The 20,263-nt window shown below is 43.0% G+C and overlaps 1 protein-coding gene across 1 annotated transcript in view; it reads left to right on the plus strand.

Moving 5' to 3' along the window:
• Window positions 1-1,679: 1,679 nt before the first annotated feature.
• LOC123521781 overlaps window positions 1,680-20,263 on the plus strand; it is a 118,967-nt gene continuing 100,383 nt past the window's right edge. Inside the window, exon 1 of the mRNA XM_045291067.1 lies at window positions 1,680-1,743. The gene's annotated coding sequence lies outside the window, so the exon portion shown is untranslated. The remainder of the gene's footprint in view (window positions 1,744-20,263) is intronic.

Genomic DNA, 20,263 nt, shown 5'->3' on the forward strand with positions numbered 1-20,263 from the left:
AACCCACAGGGGGTCACTATGAGTCAGCATTGGCTCGCTGGCAGTCAGACTGCAGTTTCTAGGAAGGGATGAGGCTGTATCAAAGACAAATAAATCAGGGTATCGCCAGGGAGCTGGGACGGGTTCAAAACTGTACACGATTAGGTTTTCATGACATGAAAAGTAGTAGGAGGGCTGTTTAGGGTGTTTATTTAGCAGTTCAGAGGAGTATAAATGCAGAAGCAACCTATTTTTGGGTAAGTAAAACCTCTAAAGTCAGATCCTCCAAATTCAATATAAGCACCTTCAATTCAAGTATCCTTCATTCTTGCTTCGAATAGAAGCCACTTTTTCTTTTCTTTTTTAATACAGTTCTTATCAGTGGTCAGGTCGGGCACATAAGGATTCTGCTAAGCAAAGACATTGGGAGTTCACATCTTTACTCATTCATGCCTATCCATCTATTCATTGATCGATTTATTCACTCAGCAAGGGTTAAAGAACTGCCACGACCTGCCCTATATTGGCAGTGCATCGAACAGGCCTAGGCACGCAGACATACTGCCTTTTATTTTGAATCTCGGGCCCTCTCTCCAGGAATATTTTTAAATGCCTAGTTCGCACAGTAAAGGCTCTGAGAAGTCTTGTCGTACAGAAACCTGTATAATCAGCCTTCCTTGACAACACGAACCCCAGGCTTACGCGACTTCAGATCCCATTTCCAAGGAACACCTTTCATATCCTCAAGGGAATCCTCTTTCTTGGAACTCACTAGGGGAAAACTTGGCCAAGATGCAAAGTGCTGTCCAGAAGAAAAGGGTGACCGTGGCTAAAAAGACCAGAAAAACACTGTTTTAACTCAGACTTCTCAAGTGGAGGGATGCCTTTCCAAGAAGACTAGCCCCTCACATAATAAAGTGAGAGTAAGCTACACCTTGATTTTGTCCGAGACCCTCTATACTCTCCCATTTGCCATCTTTCTTCTTGAGAAAAAATACGCATTCAATACGACCGGGGAGTTTCTCAATTTAGCCACAGTCCAGAAGGCAGCTGTTTGCCAAAGGGAACCTCCCTGTGCTTCATGTCTCCTGCTTTTGCAGGGAAATAGATAAAAGTGTTGACAATACAGTTAAATGGAGTTCTTTTTAAAGACATTCCAACAAACCTTAAGTGATCAGCGGGATGATGCAATCCATCTTTTTTGGAATAGCACCCTTTCCGAAAGGTAAACATACCCGTCCTAAGCACATTCATGTGCAGCAAAGAATTAATGCATGCAAAATCAAGTAAGCACATGGTACTTTTAATTTTGCAGTGGCCCTCGGGCACCGTTATCGTCTCTTTTCTGGGAAATCACTCATCGTGTAGCTATTGGGGAAAGGGAGCACCCTGGCCCCTTTCTGGGAGCACTCTAATGCAGTATGGATATTAATTAAATTTATTAAACAAATAACACAGTGACTCGGGGAAGCAGGGGTCCATCTGCCAGCTCTGCAGACAGATCTCTGCAGAGACGCGGGCAGAATGGCGGTCGCGGTGAAGTTGCATAGCTCAGCAGATGGGCTCTTGTCTCCAGCGGGGGATATTTGGTGGCGGTCCAACAACTCTTTCCCCCCTCCAGGTTTTTGTTCCTCGCAACTGTGATTGAAGAAGCCCTTCTCTGTCTTTTCCCAGCCTCGTGCACATGGCCCCCGTGTTCGTGTGAGCAATGTTTAAATCGCAGTGATTTGCTACGGAGGCAAGTCCCGGTTGATCTCATTGTGTGTAAGTGCTGTAAACCTCAAGCAGAAAATAATTAGGAAAATGTCACCCCATTGACGTTATACTCTGCTTGTGTACATTGTGGCAGTCCAGTCTTGTGAAGCTGGGGGGGGGGGAAGGCTCGGAGCAGATTTGAATTGAGTCAGCCTCTGTACTTCTTCTGAGGTTTATGTGTTTATTCTTAAAAGCCATGCCATAGTTGATTTTACACCCAGGTGCCGTTTAAACCACACAATTTAAAGATTCTTGTTTGTTTGCTTCATTGCCCTTCCCCCCTCTAATTTCTTCATATCCTTTTGACAAGGGTCTCAGTCCCTTAAATCCCAGATTCTCCTTCACTTGCCCTGTAGGATGAGAGGCCATCGATGGGGTTAGATCATCACTTTAGTGATCTTCTGTGTCTTTAAGAATCCCACCGTCTCACCTCCCTACCTCACTCCATTCCCCTGCACAAAAAAGATGATGCATTTGAACCCTTTCTTTAATGAAGGACCAACTTGGGTCTTCGTTGGAAACGCCTTCCCATCATTTGGGATACTGTTTGACAAAAGCCTACTTGGACAGCCTATAATGCTGGGAGGTTTGATTAGTGTAAACCAACCTCCATCCCTGCTGAGCCTTTGTAGAACAAATTGTAGAAGCATCTCTCATCTCTGGCTCAGTCGCCTCACCTGGGACCAAGGCTCATCACAGGGGAGAGGATGGAGGGTCCACATAAACCCTGCTAGGCTGATTGGGTGTGCTCTTGATGGCAAAGTTTTGGACTGAAAATACCACCTTGGGATGAGTTGTCCTAAGATGCCCTTGCCTTGGAGAGAGAGGTCTGGCTCTAGACAGCCTGGCTGTGGGGTGTATTTGCAGAGATGAAGCATCTCTGTGAACTAGAACTTGATCCAATCAAAATGTGTTTCCCTCCTTCCCTCAAAACCTGGCCAGCAGAGGCCTCAGCTTACGCAGAACCCAAAGGGGAGAATGGATGAATCTGGGACTGGGATTGTCCAAAGGTGTGTGGCATGTTGTTCCCTTATTCCAGCTTGTCAGAAGACCCACAAAAGGTTCTGTCTCTCAGTAGTGCAGAGAAGCCTTAGCTGGCCAAGTCTCTATCCATCCTACATATGAGGATGCTTGGCTGAGTCCGACCCTGTGGTTTTTATACCCAATTGGAGACTTAAGCTTCTCTGGGCTTGACCAGGTGATGAAATACTAGAGCTGGCGTTGTCAGCACCTGCCCCTGAGGTTCTAGCTCCCCATTAGGCCATGCTGATGTTAATAATAGGAAGGTTCCCGTTAGTATGGAAAGCTCTTGGAATGAGGTGGACATATTGGCTTTTCATTAGGACCTTGACAAGGATTACTAACTCATAGCGTTAACGTCCACCATGTCCTTCAGAGAATTTCAAAGGGCTCAGCTCAAAAGACAGTCATGAAGTGGCTGGTGAAAAATGTTTGTTTACCAGTGACTCGTAGGTGAACTGCCAATTTATCTCTCTAATTTGTTGGAAATCAAAACCTACCAGAGGAGGGCGGGAGGAACCCTGCATTTTGAATTCATAGGCTATTTACTACTGTGTCCACTCTGCCTCTCCTTCCGCCCCGATGTACCTGGACTAATTTTATCCTCTGATTTAAATCGCAATCTGGTGGCTCTGGCACTCAATTTAAGGGAAGATTGGACGTTGTTATTCAAAGGGAATTGAAAGTGTTTTACTCTTGTCTGGAAACAGATTATGGCTTCTTTCCCAAGGAAAGGCTTGGAAATTACAAATAAATCTCAGGGTTTCATTCTTAGTAAAATGTTTTCAACCCTCTTGTCCACACATTAGTATAAATGAATAAAACAGAAGACAAGACCCAAGCATCCTGACCGACTGACAGTGTGTGAATGTTTCTGACCTGCTTCCGGAGCCTGCTATTCGACTGAACATGGTTTGTTTACCCCAGGGCTTCTAATTGTTTTAGTGCAGATTTCAGAGTTGATAAATGGATTTTTTTTAAAAAAGCTTCTGATTGGGAACAAAAATGAACACTTCTCTCTAGGGAATCCAAGAGCAGCTTTAAAATTCCCCATTTTGTTGAAAACGCCCGGCGAAGGGCAATTATTTTGCTGATGCTGTTTCCTTCACGAGCCTTCAATGCACAGTGCACACGCCGAGAGCCAGCCGTCCATAGGATTGTCTCGTTTTTCAGGATCTTGCACGTTCTCTCTCTTTGACAGGGTGCATTTTGCCACTTCGTTATCGCATGCTTTCTTGGAAAATACATGTGTTTTCCTTCTCTGACAGGTTTCTGTCTTACACAGTTTCTAACTTTTGTGGGATTTGTGTACTTTTCTTCCAAGAGCTCAAGTACAAACTTTAAATCCATCCAGTGGATGCGTACATGTATCCCGTGGCTATAGCACTGCTCCTAACTCCGGAGTTCCTCTGGATTCTTCTGATGGACAGGTGGCAAAGGAATTATGTTTGGGGATCCGGTCACCAGCCTCGTGCAGTAACTGCCTTTAGAATTAAATGCTGCCATCATTCACAACACGTGCCCCACCATCCAGGAGCAGGACTGAAGAAGGTGGCATCTCCAGGAAAGTGGAGGGAGACCCGGCTCCACCACTTATAACTGCAACACTGATGCAAACATTCAGGTTTGCCCCATGCCTCATAGCCCAGCTTCTGAGATGTAGCCCAGCTTCTGTGGCACGCAGCAGGCCCTGGGCTGTGGTCAGTCTGTTTCTGATGCCCGCACTTTTTTTCTGGGGCCATGCCTGGCCTCTCCTTGCGTTACTCCGAGGAGCGGTTCACAATCCTGGATTCAGTCACACAGCTCAATTCCATCAGGATGTGCATTTGGTTTCTCGGAGGCAAGCGAAACCATCCAACAGTCTTCCCGTTCTGACCTCCGAGTCTGCAGTGGTCCAGGAATCCCTCATCTGTGCCGTGCTTCAGAAAACGGCTTTCAGGTCTAGTTTAGGCTTCTGAGATCAAGCCGCGGGGCAACGTTCCTTCCTGGGCTTTCTTGGTTCCCTTGTTCTCACTCTGCGGTAACCTTTAAGTCAAATCTGAAGTCTTACAGTTGGGACCTTACACACCACCTAGACCAGCGAGGCGGCAACCATGGTGGAATAGGGAGGCATACGTCCAACAACCAAGAGCTCACAGCCTCACCATTGAGGCTTTAAAACTTTGAGACTTTAAACAATACTCTGGATAATGGAAACCTATTCATGCCTGAATGAGTGTGCATCTCACTCTGAGGAAACTCAGACGCCGTTTCTTGAGGTGGCGGCAATGAAGTCACAATTCAGCTCATCGCTGCCCCACTTTCTTTTCTATAGAATATGTCTTCAAATATGCAGGTATTTAAAGATAACTAGCTACCACTGATTGGGCACTTAGTAAGTGCCAGCCCTGTGCCAAGTGCTTTATGTAAATCAAGCTATTTAATCTTCACTGGTGTTGACATCTTCATCTGAAAGGTGAGGAAATTGGTGCAAAGTGATGTTAGGAAGTAAGGTATGTTTATGTCATGCCTCTCGTTTGAAGCCAACAGAGCTGACTTTAAAACCCTTGCCTTTAAGCAGTCTGCTATATTGCGGACCTATCTTTATTCGCTTCTAATGTGTAACTTACTTATATCCAAAAGGAAACGGGCCTCTTGTAATAAACGTGTTCATAAAACAGCGTCATGAAAAGCCGAAATTAAAATGATGAATTATATGGCAGCCTGCGACTTTTGGGAAACAGCCACCCTATGTCCACTTTTAGCACTTTCTACGTCAGGTTCTTTGTATGACTTGTAGGAAGAAGGCTGCAGTTGGACTGTGAACTCTTGTCCTACCGCTGCTGTGCTAAGTAGCAACACGTTGAAGGAGTGGTCCAGGGAAGCTGAAGCTTAGGGCATAGATTTGACTCATGCTGTGCTGCCAAAGGGAGAAAGACAGGACTTTCTACTCCTATAAAGAGTGACAGTCTCAGAAACCCACAGGGGCAGTTCTACCCTGTCCTGTAGGGTCACTAGGAGTTGGCATGAGTCTGATTTTTTATTTCAGTGCTGCTGAAGCAGACTCAAGTCAGGGCAGGTGTTGGCCTAAGTTGGACGGCATATTTGACTTGGGGTCCAAGGCAAACATTGGAGGAGGAACAGAGAAGGGACAGAATAGTTTCTCTTTCTTATCTATCTCCACTGCCAGCTGTTTGGCTTTTTATTTTTTTGCATGTATCACTCAGTATAAGCCAGCATGATTCCCTTTTAGAAGCTGGAAGGATAGAAATGATAGTATGTTTATACAGATACACATCAACTATCCGATCATTTTGACCCGCTAGTGAAATTCCTTGTAGTCTACTGAGCTAGATAAAGAAAGCATGATTCCATAATTGGGAAGAGGCTAAAGAAGACTGCCAGACAGGGTGAAGATTTCGTGAGCCATAAGGTGAGATGGTCAGAGAGGGTGAGCCTTCTGTGCAGTGGGATTCCCCTCCTTCCTAGTATCAGACCTTGACCATCCAGGGACTGTGGTTTCTAGTACCTTGGCATGCTCAGGGCTCTCCTCTGGATGCATTCAAGTGTGAGGATGCCTCTTGGAACGGAATGCTGTGGCTCTGAAACAGGCCGAAAGAAGAGGAATGAGACGTCTTGCCTTCTTCACTACAAACAATTTCATTTCTATTTATGCAAGCAAGGATGCCTGGTCTTTTTAATAACCGCATACAGCATTGTTTATCATCCTGACATTAGAATCAATGAAAACCCTTGGTTCTCATCCCAATATTGGTGCATGTGATATTTTATACTTAAATACAAGAATTTAGGTTAATTATTCCATTTATAAATGGGACAGCAGGGTCAAAGGGACCGAGTAACTGCTCTTTCTTGATGTCTGACTTTTCCTTTCCCTCCTCTGTCATTCTTCTGTCATCCTATTTGATTTGCTGGTGCCCTGTCCTCATCTGCTCACCTCTTCCTGTCCTAGTGGATTCCATGTGTTCTTAATCGGGTGGTACCAGAGCACTGAATAAGCGCTGAGGCTAGAGAGAGGGTACACAATGTTAGTCACTGAGTGGGGGACATTTGTAAAATATGGTGATCTGTGTATCTCCTGTGTGATCACCACTGTCTTCATTTGTCATCCCCATGTCCTACATCGTTTGACCAGAACCCAGGAACCTCGTCATCACTGAGTGAAATTGGCATCCCTTGTTTTTCTTCTCCCAGAGGAGTGTTGAGGGAAAGCTTAGTGAATGTGTTGATCCCCCATCTCTAATCACAGATCCTGCTGTATTGAGGGTTCCAAAGTTAATGTGGGCTGGTTCTGAAGTGTTAGATATAGCTGACTGCTGGAGGTGAGGGGGCACATCCGATGCTTCCCATGGGACAGAGGGGGTCATGGACGGCCTTTCCCTCTGAGTTATGCTAGGTTAGTCCTACGCAATATGAGACGCTTTTCCAGGTATCAGTCTTTTGTGTAAAGAGAGGGAAACTGTGGGAGATAAAGAGGAGCCTGATGAAAAGGCGTCTTCCTTTGACAGATTGAAGCAACAAGAAAATAATATTTTGTTTTCCTTTCATATAAATCCACACAGGTCAGAGCTTCAGCTCCTTGACTGGCATGACTCTAAACCCAGCACATAGCCTCTGCTATGTCCCAATTAATGTGCTAAGTTTACAGTATTTCCCCAAATACTCTGTTTCCCCGAAAATAAGACAGTGTCTTATATTAATTTTTGCTCCCAAAGACGCGCTAGGTCTTATTTTCAGGGGATGTCTTATTTTTCCATGAAGAAGAATATGGTACACATTTATTGTTTATTGTTTTATTAAAAGAGACCTTGCACTTCCTGTCTGCTCCGGCTGCACTGCGGTCAACAGTGAGCTGCACAGTGGTGCCCGCTGCTACTGTCCAGAGTCCAGAGTTACGGTAGCTTCGGGGGGGGCCTTATTTTTGGGGGGAAGCCTTATATTTCAGCGAGAGGCAAAACTGTAAGTAGGTCTTATTTTCAAGGGATGTCTTACTTTCAGAGAAACACGGTATCAATCATTATATCAACAACAATAAGCGGAAGAAATCAGTATAAGCAAAGTAGAAACAGATCCTAAACCCAATTCTTAAAACAGTCAAGTTCAATCCTTATTCAGTTTGTCTTAATCCTTATTGAAACTATTCTATTGATAAAAATATGGCCGCAGGCCTTTGGCTGCATCAAGCCAGAGCCAGGCTTTCTGTCAGCCATTTTGACCTTCTGTCAGCCATTTTGACTGTCTGTCAGCCATTTTCACTTAGCAGCAAGGTCTCTGAGAAATTCAAGGGGAAATTTCTACCCATGAGCTCAATATTCATTGTCATCATTTCAAACAGGAATAACTAAAGACGACAACCAAGGAAAAGAATAAAAACTTCCCATATTCTTTCCCGAAAACAATGCAGTAAACTGCATGGCCATATCTGACCTCTGGTTAGACAAAGAAGAAAAACTACCCTGAGGCAGAGGTCAAACAAGCATCCACTCTCCATCTTTATGATTTGTTTCTCTAGTACCCACTCCCAAGGTACTTTAATGAGTTAGTCTGGGTTGATTAAAGAAACAAATCCAGAGACACTTATATGTGTGTAAGAGAGAACTTTATATCAAAGAGCAATTGTATATTAAGAAAACATTCCAGCCCAGTCTAGATCAAGCCCATAAGTCCAATATTATCCCATATGTTGATACTAGTCCATAAATTCCTCTTTAGACTCACACAGCCATACAATGACACCAAATGCAGGAAGATTACAAGCCAGTGGGTGGAAAGTCTTGTGGATCCAGTGGTGGTAGAAGCATCTCAGTGCTGGCGTGGGTCTCCACGTGGCTCGTCCAGCTCCACGGTTCTGGCCCTATCAGCATAGCTCTGTGTGGCTTGTCAATAGGAATGTCTCACAGGGAGTGAGTGAGTGTATCTGGCCTCCAGTGAGCCCTTTATCTCCTTAGGGCCTTCAAATGATGTCATCAAGCTGCGACCCAATTGACAGACTAAACTCTTAATAGTCTCAAGTTGACAACAGGTTATGTAACTACCACACCATGAGAGATTTGTAAATATATATTATTAAATAGGTAGGAATCTACACAGTAATTCAGACACAGCATACTCATAAGGAAGGGTTCATCATTACATACAGGTCTCTAAATCCATATGGAAAAGACTTCTGGATAATATACATTTCTTTTTGCCAGTTTCTTGACAGATTTGATTATCCCATCATATTTACCCCATAAAGTAGCTGGTGTAGAATTTGTGCCAAGAACTGATGAGAAATCAGTTAAGCCATCCTCTTGGAGTTAACTTCTACTTGCATTATTTTCACTCCAGGGCTTTAATTTTTCAGGAATCACTATAAAGTTATATATCTATATACATATTTGTAGTTCATTCTCATAGTGACCCTGTGTACAACAAATTGAAATGCTGTCTGGTGCTGTACCATCCCATGACTGACTGCTGCCATGCTTAAGACCACCGTGTGGTGTCAGACTTTTCATGGAGTTTACCTGGCCTTCACTTTCACTGGCTCTTAATCTCGCCAAATATGACCACTCCCCACCCCCATCTAAAAGTTATTCTTTCCTGATGATGATGCATCCAAAGAAATATTTTGCTGTGCTCCATATAGTTTTCATTGGCTCATTTTGGGAAGTATGTCAGCAGGCCTTTCTTCTTCATCTGCCGTAGGTTGGAAGCTTTGCTGAAAGCTGTTCACTGGGGGTGACCCTGCTGTCATTTGAAATACCAGTGGCAGAGCTTCCAGCATCATAGCAACAAGCAAGCTTAGCTTTGTGAAAACAATGAACTGACAGGTAGGTGATGAGACTAGGAATAGATAATGTGGAAAGAGATAGTCTGTGTAAACTGGGGTACTCAAGGCCCTGTCCAGGTTAGGATGCAGTGGACCTCTTCTCATCTGTTTGGGTCCTACTGTAAGTCAGGGGACCAATCTCAACCCAGACTAATATTTAAATAAAGCTTAATTTTGATGTTAAACATGTAGTGAGGGAAAGTTCTGGTATTTCCTTTGTGTGTCTCCATACTTCTCATCATTGGACCTTCCTGGTAGGCCTTGCTTTCCACTACACTTTGGGGCTGACCCGTTTATAGGCTAGGGGGATTATGGAAAATCAGGTGGACATTACCCAACACCAAAGGCAAATAAGGTACTGTTAAAAAAATGTTGGGCTCAGAGAAGTGACTGATTTTCTGACTGTGAGTCCTGAGAAGAGCTTTTTCCTTTCATTTGTTCAATCAACAAATATTGAATTGAACCATTCGTGCCAGGTACTACATTATATATTATCTAATGTCATTAAAAGCTAATCCACTCAGTCCCTGTAGCTTGGGAGCTTACAGCTTAATGAAGACTGACATACAAATGAGAAATAGCAAAATTGTTTCTGAAAGAGACATAACGCTGAATGTTCAGAGACTGTCACCTCCTCCACGTGTTTGTCACGGTAATCAGCTCTCTTCTGACCACCTTTGTAACTACAACTCCCTCCTTCCACCCATGCCCCTCCTGACTCTATCTTGTTCATACCGTTTATCAGCTTATAGCATTGCATATCGTTTTCTTATTGTGTTTATTTGTATTGCCTGTCGCCCCACCCTCACGAACATCATTTTCCCCAGGGGTATGGATATTGGTTTGTTTTGTTCAGGATGCTTTCTCTGACCAGCAGTGGCTTTGTTGAATGAACGACTCTAGGGAATTATCTGTCTCTGCCTGGTTGTCGGAGGTTTTAGACAGGGATGAAAGGAATGGTCAGAAAGGACATGAGCATGGTGACCTTCAAGCTGGGTCTTGCAGGGTGAGCTAAAATTTGGGGGGGGGTATGCATGCTATACACAAGGGACAGCATGTCAAAGTTACGGGAAAGAGAAGGAGCCCAGTATCGGGGGGGACGCTGACTGCTTCCATGGGTTTGGAGTTGAGAGTATGTAGGAAACAATGGAAGATGAGACTGGAAGACTGAAGAAGGGAGGAAGTTCTTCCCCTCCTTTGCCTATCCCTTAGGTGTTACAGACAGCAAAAGCACCCCCAAAGACCTAGAAAACTAGCTTGCCGGTGTAGATGTTACACTTGTTGTATGTTGTGGAATTGATGCCAACTCATAGCGACAGAGTGAAACAGCCCCTTGGGTTTCCTACTCTGTAGTCTTCAAGGGAGCAGATTGCCTGTGCAGTTGCTGATTATAGCTTACCACGTAACCATTTTGCCACTAGGATCCTTTGGTAGAAAAATCTTATTTCACTCCCTTTTCCAAGTATATGGTGCTTGCCTGAAGCTTGTCAGTCAAAGAAAGCACTCATAAAAAAGGCCTGGGTAAGGAAACGTGTTATTTTCTTCTGCATCATATGGCACATAATAGTTGCTCAATAAATGCATTCAACTATAGATGAAAGAAAGAACTTCATAAACAGGGCCCCAAATGATCCCCGAAGTAAAAAGTGTCTAACTTACAGACACTACTTAATTGGTGCCCAATTCTGTCCCCATTGGAGTTAATTTTTGTTTCTATGACTACTCCCTGGATGTGTTTGCCTATATCTCTGTGACTCTGTTCCAGTGTTACAGGATTGTGATTAAGAGTATGAAGGTCAGAGTCAGAGCAACTTGAATTTGAATTCTGACTCCATCATGTCCTAGGGACATGGTCTTAAATATGCTGCTGGACAAAGCCCTTGGCTATCAAGTGGATTCTGTCGCCTGGTGTCCCTCTAGCCTTTCTAAAAGCAAATAAATAAAGATAAAAAACACCAGAAAGTTCTACTCTAACCAATTCTGTTATCTTTCAAAAGAAAGCTATGCTTACACTCCTTGAACCCTCAAGCACCTAGTAGAGGTTCAATAAATGTCTATTTATTAAATGCAAGATGCTGTTAAAGAAGGAAACCATATTTCTAGATATACTACCCCAAAATGCCACTGGCATAGAAAGCTATAAAAGGATAAACAGATCGTAATAAAGTCATATCATGGACTTTTATTACTACCCAGCAATAAAAAGGAACAGATAACTGATGCTTGTAATGGGGTTGCATCTCAAAAGGCATTATCAAAAGATCAGAAGGATGTGGAATGTATGACCCCATTCAGGAAAAGGCAAAACGATAGAAGACCAGTCTGTGGTGGACAGGAGTGGGGGCAGGGCCTGATTATACTGAGGCTTGAGGGCATTTTGGACGGTGATGAAAGTATTGTATATCTTGAATGTGGTGACTGTACTTTTGTCAAAATGTATAAAATACCACAGAGAGGTGGATTTTACTGCATGCAAATTATGCCTCAATAAATGTGACTAAAAATAAAGAAGCCATAAAGACCATTTATGTATATATACATATCCGTATATATGTGTGTGTGTGTATACACACACACACACACACACACACACACATATATATATACTGCTTGACATAGGTCTCACTGTGCTCTAGTGAAGCTGTCAGTACCTAATGACTAAAGGATTTTTGAGAACTGAAGGAAGTAGTGGATGAAAGGGCTTTACAAAGAAGAAGAACAAGAAGAAGAAAGGGCTTGGTGCTAGTGCTTGATGCTGAAACAGCACATGCTTGGTAATGGGTGCATGTTCATTTTTATTTTACTTGGCAGAACAAGGTGATCAGGTTGGCCTTGATAAGCATCCATAGGGTTAGGGAAATGGTTGACTTCATTTGCTCTAACCCAAACCAAAGCAAAATGAGCAGAGCCCATTCCATTACTTAGTGAATTTGTAAACATTGATTTTGTGCTAAGGAGTATTGATGTAAATACAAACACAGCTGAGGAATTACCCAGAAGATGTGGTTTTCTAGTGAAACGTCATGACCAAGGGGCCCGTGTACTGCTGATCTCACATATATTGACGACGGAGTCTAGGAAAAAGAGATAGGTTGGGATGGTAACCAAATCAAGGGAGTGGGTTGGATGCCTAATTAGTATCACGTAGGAGACGTTTTGCTGTGTGATTCCAAAGAGCCCTGGGGAGTGGGGAATGAAAGGGAAAAGGTTGCTCCTCACTCCCGGAAAGAACCTCAAGGCTAGTGTTCTATGGGTGTGTCAATAACATCAGGTGACCTCCCAGACCCTGACAAAGTGTCAGGCGGCGTTCTAATGTTGAATGTTCACAACAGCGACCTCAGGATTATTTCCCCATTCCTCACAGAACAAAGATGCACAAGGAAAGCCGCTGCTCTTGAGTTGGTTTTGACCGATGGCCACCCCACGTGCTACAGAACTGAACTGTTCTGCCAGGGTGTCTTGGCCATGACCTTCACAGAAGCGGATCTCTGGGTCTGTCTTCCCTGGTACTGCTGGTTGGATTCCATCTGCTCATCTTTAGGCTTTAGGTTTGTAGTCAAGCACAGGCTTGTGTGTGTGCCATCTAAATCCCCCCTCCCATTTCTCATTTACTTGTGAAACTTAGAAGGTTTAGCGGAGGGAAGGACCAGTCCAGGCGCCCTTGGAGAGGTAATGGTAGAGCTGGAGTTTCCACTTTGATCTTTTCCAACTTGAGTTGCCAACCTCAACCTAGGCTTTGTTGCCTCAGGGCTCAGGTACACAGCAACTCCTCATTTATGGGTGATTTTTTTATTCAACATTTGCATTTACAGAGGTTTAGAAAACAGTTTTCAGGTAGCACCTTCAAAAGATGAGTCCAGACTTGACCCTGTGTTAGGCCAGGCTGGGACGTGCTCTGCAGGTCACCCTGAATGATTATATACTGCAGGCCCTGGTGGATGACAGGGCCAAAGGAGGCACAGTGCTGGCTGGCTACAGGAGGCCTCCCACTCATCTGGGATGGCTCTATCCCACCACGAAGGGTGGGGTGATGGCAGGATGATGGAAAGTCAAGGTGGGCTGGGGGCGGGGCAGTGCTGGGTGAAGGGTTGAAAGTGCCAGGGAAGTTGGTGGAGGAGGTAGGAAGAGGGAGAGAGGGAAATGGGCCATATGGGGCTGAAGGACTGGGCCGATGGGAGAACAGCAGGGTCCCAGCCCGGGGTGGGTTCCAGCAGGCAGCGAGTGGCAGGCAACATCTGGCCCTGCCCCCCAGCCCCCCAGCTGCCATGAACTCTGGAGTGGTGAGGTAGATGTGGTGGGGATAGGGGCTCATGTGCCACATGCATGTCGTGCTAAGCACATGGTGAGCACAGGACAGAGCAGGCACCACCTGTCAAATAATACTGGTTGCATAAAGGGCATCATATTTGGAGCCTAATCATAGCAATAAAAATGAACTCACAATAGGATCAAAGACCTAAATGCAAAATCCCAAGCCGTAAAGATCATCAGGAAAAAAAATAAAGGCAAACTTACGGGCCATAGAACATGGCATAAACACATTCTCCAATACAACTAAAAAATACACAACTAGCAGAAGCTAGACTAGACAACTAGACCTAATAATTACACACTCATCACCTATTAAAACATTTCACTAAAAGAGTAAAAAGAGAACCCACACATGGGGTTCAATTTTCAATTAAAAATGGGCAGAGGACATGAACATTCACTTCACCAGAGATATCATTCAGGCGGCCAACAAACACACAAAGAAATGCTTGCAATTATTAACTATTAGAGAGATACCAATCAAAAGACAACGAACTACCATCTTTTCCCAGCGTTAAAAACAAAGTTCTGAGCAAGGGAAAATGTTGGCGAGGGTGTGGAGAAGCTGGACCTCCCATCCATTGCTCTTCCTTAAAAAGTTGGAAATAAAGGTGTCAGGCGCTCCAGCAATCCCATTACTAGGTAGACAAAAGTAAGTTAGAGAGTACTGCTGAAAAAATGATAGAAACCTTTACTGAACAGAAGTTTCAGAACGTGAAGCTATTGTTTCTTGATGTATCACCTTCTGAGTACAAACACCTGAGGCAGTGTTTCCATTTCCCTAATGCTTCCCTGATGGATCCCATGCTTTTCTCTGGATACTAACCTCAAATTTTGGCGTCCTTGAAGGAGTCCGAGAGTCCGAATTTTATTTATTTACTTATTATCATTTTATTAGGGGCTCATACAACTCTTATCACAATCCATACATACATCAATTGTGTCAAGCACATCTGCCCTCATCATTCTCGAAACATTTGCTCTCCACCCAAGCTCCTGGCATCAGCTCCTCATTTTTCCCCTTCCCTCCCTGCCCTCCCTCCCACTCTATGACCCCTTGATCATTTATAAATTATTATTTTGTCATATCTTACACTGTCCGACATCTCCCTTCTCTCACTTTTCTGTTGTCCATCCCCCAGGGAGGAGGTTATATGTAGAGCCTTGTAATCGGTTCCCCCTTTCTACCCCACCTTCCCTCCACCCTCCCAGTTTCACCACTCTCAGTACTGGTCCTGAAGGGATCATCTGTCCTGGATTCCCTGTGTTTCTAGTTCCTATGTACCAGTGTGGGAGTACTAATTTTAAATGGTTTTTGTGTTTGGGAAAGAAAAACAAGTTTAGAGGGGCAAGATCAAAGCTATAGGATGAATGGGTCGTTTCCCATCAAAATTCTCCTTGGACAGCTGGCGCTGCTCCAAAGAAGGAAGAAGTACATCGTCAGATGGAAGAACATTCTTCTCAGAACAACTTTCCTGGCCCTCTTCTCACTAATGGAATTTCTGGTTTTCTTAAAATGTATTCCTCTGGTTTTCCCGTGTCCTCTGAGAAAATCTATCATGATCACCCATTAGAAATCTCCCAAAGCTGTCACCATCACCGTCTGAGCTGACCTCTCTGCCCTGAATTGGATTGTCTCAGCACATCCCCCTGGAAGTCACTGTTTTGATTGAACCCTCCTGGTTTATAAAAGACACTCTAACAAGAATAAGAAATTACCGAGAGAACTTGTCTGCAGCTGTAGGGTGAGCACAGAGACACTGAAACATGTTTTCTTTGGAATTAACTTATGGTTGTATGAACTTGAACCCTAGGAGCAATATTTTATAACTTACCCTCATGTATCCTACACAAGTAAGAGCTGTGACATGAGTAGAGATAAACTTACCTATGTTCGTGTGGCACCGTTCACAATAGCAACAAATGGAAACAAATGTCTATCAATAGATAAACAAATGCTAGCATATACACACAATGACATTCTCTCATATATATAATATATATATTTATAATAATAGCAACCCTACAGGACAGCATAGAATTGTCCTGGTGGGTTTCTGAGACTGTAACTCATTATGGGAGTGGAAAGGCCTGTCTTTCTCCCAATGAAATATTATTCAACTTGAAAGAATAATGATGAATCTGTGAAACATTTCATGGCATGACTGATCTTGGAAGACATGATGCTGAATGAAATGGATCAAGCCCTAAAGGGCAAACATTATATGAGACCAGTGCTATGAAAAGTCAAGAAAAAGTTTCCACACAAAAAGAAACATTCTTTGAATGGTTACCAGGGGTGGTAGGTCAAGCTACTAGAGGGCAGATGCATATTAATTTGGGCAAACAGGGGGGTAATATACATTAAGAGGACCCAACCAAACCCGCTGGCATCAAGTCTATTTTGACTCATAGCAACCCTATAGGGCAGAGTAGACCTGCTACTTAAGATTTCTGAGACTGTAAGTCTTTACTGGAGCAGATATTCATCTTTGTTTTGTAGAGCAGCTAGTGGGTTTGAACTGCTGACCTTGTGATGAATAGTCCAGAGCTTTTCCCAGAGTGCCAGAAATAAATTAATTAATTAAAATGAAGGCAAGGGGAGACACTGGGAGAAGGATAAGAGTTAAAGGCAGAGGGATAATAATACTATATATACACTCCTGTAATAACAGTATAATAAGAGTGGATGCGTAGATGTGAGCAGGCAGGGGAAGGAGAATGGAACTATATTTATGAATACGAGTCAAGACGTTTGACTGCGAGGGCTCCAGATCCTTGATGTGTGAGTTTGCACATGAAACATTTTTAAACGTGTCTATGCAATCAGTGGATGACTGTAAACAAATTATCTCAATGAAATAGAAGTCTTAATTTAGTTAGAGTCCAAGCAGAACAGTGACTTCCGAGGGGAATTGCGGGGCCAGTTAAATTCAAGGCAGAGCAGCCAGTCCAGAGGTTATAATGACTGATTTTTTGTTTTGTTTGAATTTCCCAGGAGTGCCCTTGATAGAGTTTTCTCAAAAGACACAGGATGATTACAATGGCTTATTAGGAAGAAAGTTTAAGAAAACGGAAAACAGAATAGGTGAGAAAAAGGATTGTCCAACAAAAATTTCATTGGGAAACCTTACTACACCCACCCTACAGCCCTGATCTAGCTCCTTACAGCCTTCTTTTTCTTCTCCAAACTCCAAGAACATTAAAAGAAATTTGAATCCCTAGAGAATGCCAAAACTGCCATTTTGATGCAGTGTGAATCAAAGAGCACAGAATTCCCCAGGGAATGCTAGAGAGTTGGAAATACTGGCTTTAGAAGTGTGGGGGAGGATTATGTCAAGAAATAATAGCTTCATATTTTGATATTTTTGTTTAATAAAGGTTTTGATGATTTTGAAATTATACTTTTTATTTACCTTCATATAAATGTTTGGCAGAGGGTATTCCTTTATATGCTATAAATTAATCCATGACTATAATAGAATGAATATGCAGGGGGCAATGTTATGAAAATGTATTAGCCATACCAAATACCTTAAAGGAATACAAAGAGGTATCCACCACTACAAAAAAAAAAAACTGGAAAAAAGCTCCGCTGAGTGAAGCTTCCGTAGTATGCATTTTTCCCTGCTAGGTGAGCATTCAGGAACTCACTCTGAGTTAGTGCACCTAGTGGCGTTGCCTGGGAAGGTCCTCTCTGGTCACAGTGAATTTTTGGTAAAAGAAGTTTTGCTCAAACTTCATTTTTTGTGATGGTCGATTTAAAAGAAGTGTGGGGCTGAGAAATTTTGTTTCCTGCTCAGGAAAAATGCCACAGAACTTGTTGTGATGTTGAACACAGCTTACAAGGACAGCGCTATGGGAAAAACTCAAGTGCATAAGTGGTTTTCTCATTTAAAAAAGGTGAAATGTTGATTGATGACAAACTTCGTTTTAGACACCTGTCAACTTCCCAAATGGATGAAAATGTTGACAAAACTCATGCACTTGTGCTGGAAGACCGTGATGGTTATCTGGACTATCTTTGAACTTGGTTCAGCAAATTTTAATGGAAGATTTGGGAATGAGAAGGCTCGCTGTGAAATTTGTACCTCAGGTTCCGACTGACCAGGAAAAAGGGAGTCGCCTGGAAACGTGCTGTGCTTTGAAAGAACAGCTCTACAGCGACCCAGACTTTTCCCCCCAAGGACATTAATGATAACAAGACATGGTGTTATTCTTAAGACTCTGAAAGCAAACATCAATCAAGCCAGTGGAAGACACCATCGTCACCTTGCCCCTCAGGAAACTCATCAAGAGAAATCAAAGATCAAGACAATGCTCATTTGATTTTTGAGGTGAGGGGGACAGTGCATTTTGAGTTTGTTCCCAGGTCAGGCTGTTAATCAAGATTTCTATTTGAGCTTCTGAAAAGATTGCCTAACAGTATGTGACAGAAAAGACTTGATTTGTGGCAGACAGGGGATTGATTTTGCCACTATGTCAATGTACCTGTTCACACACCCATCTCAGATTTTGGCAAAAAGCTGCATGCCTCTCTTGTCCCATGCACTTTACTCACCTGACCTCACTCCAAGCAACTTCTTTTTGTTTCTGTGACTAAAGTGGGACATGAAAGGATAGCAATTTGAAGACATAGAAGAGATGAAGGAAAAAAATGAGGGAGGTGCTTTCAGCCATCTAAACAGATGAGTTTGAAAAGTGTTTCCAAGAATGGAATTTCAGATTTGACAAACGTATTAAGTGTAATGGAGAGTACGTTGAAGGTGATAAGGTTGTTTTGTAAAAAAAAGTGAATACTTCGCTTTGGGGGTGTATCCAGTTTTGGGGATACCCCCTCGCAAGTCACTAGGTGAAGGCTCAAAAGCATAGTCTCGGGGGACATCAAGGTCAACTGGCACAATGTACTCCACAGAGAGATAATCTACATCCTACTTTGGTGAGTAGTGACTAAGCATCTGTGCTTGGCCATCTAAGGTGCAGCTATTGGTGTCTGTCAGGAGCAAAGAAGAGGGAAGGAATTCAAAGGGGCATGGAAACAATTCGCCCAAAGGATTGATTAGTTGCCTAGAACTTCAGACTCCACAATCTTGAGATAGAAGAACTAGAGGGTGCCCAGTTGCCGCTACTAACTCATCTGAATGGGATCACATTAGTAAGTCCTGGATAGAATGGGCTCACAATGTGTGTGTGTGTGTTTGTGTGTCGGGGGGTGGGTGGGGGTCATAAAGACCAGTTTTACTGGTCACATAGAGACCGACTGGTGTAACTCCCCAAGACTATGGCCCTTAGTCCCCTTTTAGGCCTGAAACTTAACTCACTCTGACAGGCCTCTAAGGAGAACAGTACTACTAGAGAGACACACACTTCTTAGAACAATCAGTGTCAAGGACAAAGCTTATGACACCAGGAAGGAGCAGGAAAGTAGGAGTGGAAACAGGAAACACAGGGAGAAAATGGGATGAGGGATGTTTCAATGGAAGGATTGCACTCAATGATATGAAACAAAATGTGTATGAATTGTTGACTAGAAAAATGACTTGCTCCGCAGACCTTAAAGCAACTCACAATTTAAAAGTATCTTGATGATAAAAATATTATCTATTGTGAATATAATTAATGCCAACTGTATATTTAAAATATATACTTAACAATGAATAACATGGCAATTATTATATCTCTTTTACAACAATCACAACACAATTTTTTTAAGGATCATAAAATTTTTCCTGGAGCATAAAGCTAGCATTTTGAGAAAGACTTTCAGGACTGTTTCAGCATCTTAATATTCTGTGATTCAAAAAGCCTGAATTATCTGAAAGTCCAAAAAATCCTGAGCAGAAGCCTGGGCTGTAAATTCAACTCCTAGATACATCACTAGCCTTCATGCTATCCCCTTATCCTTTCCTGGCTTCGACCCTGATTGGATATTAACTGTCGCTTGGCTTTTGGTCTCACCTGAAACAGGGTAAATTGTTCATGCAAATCCATCATCACTTACAAAAAAGGGAGTTGCAGTGCCCTTACCCCCTCCGTCCTCTCCCTAGCGATGCCCCTTTGTTGATTAGTAGAGCAACTGATCTTAGACAACAATTGACATTGGAAGTTTTGAAAATATATAGCATGTAGTGGAGTGTGGCCTTTGTTTGTTTAAACATGATTCAACCTAAGTGTAAAATACACTGATGGGGCACTTTTCCTTTTTCTTCCATTAGACTTTAATTCAACTCTAAAGACAATTCAAGTGAGAAACTTCAGTACACTGATTTTGTTCTTTGAGTCGTTGCACTGTAATTAGCCGAGCTGCGTTTTAAATGCAGCCCAAGAACATCTTTCTTGTCTGTTTATGTCAGAAAAAAATAGCTAATGAGCACTTATCAAAAA

Source organism: Echinops telfairi, unplaced genomic scaffold, assembly GCF_000313985.2.
Source record: "Echinops telfairi isolate 266 unplaced genomic scaffold, ASM31398v2 ScPeMD7_60;HRSCAF=208, whole genome shotgun sequence".
Lineage (NCBI taxonomy): Eukaryota > Metazoa > Chordata > Mammalia > Afrosoricida > Tenrecidae > Echinops > Echinops telfairi.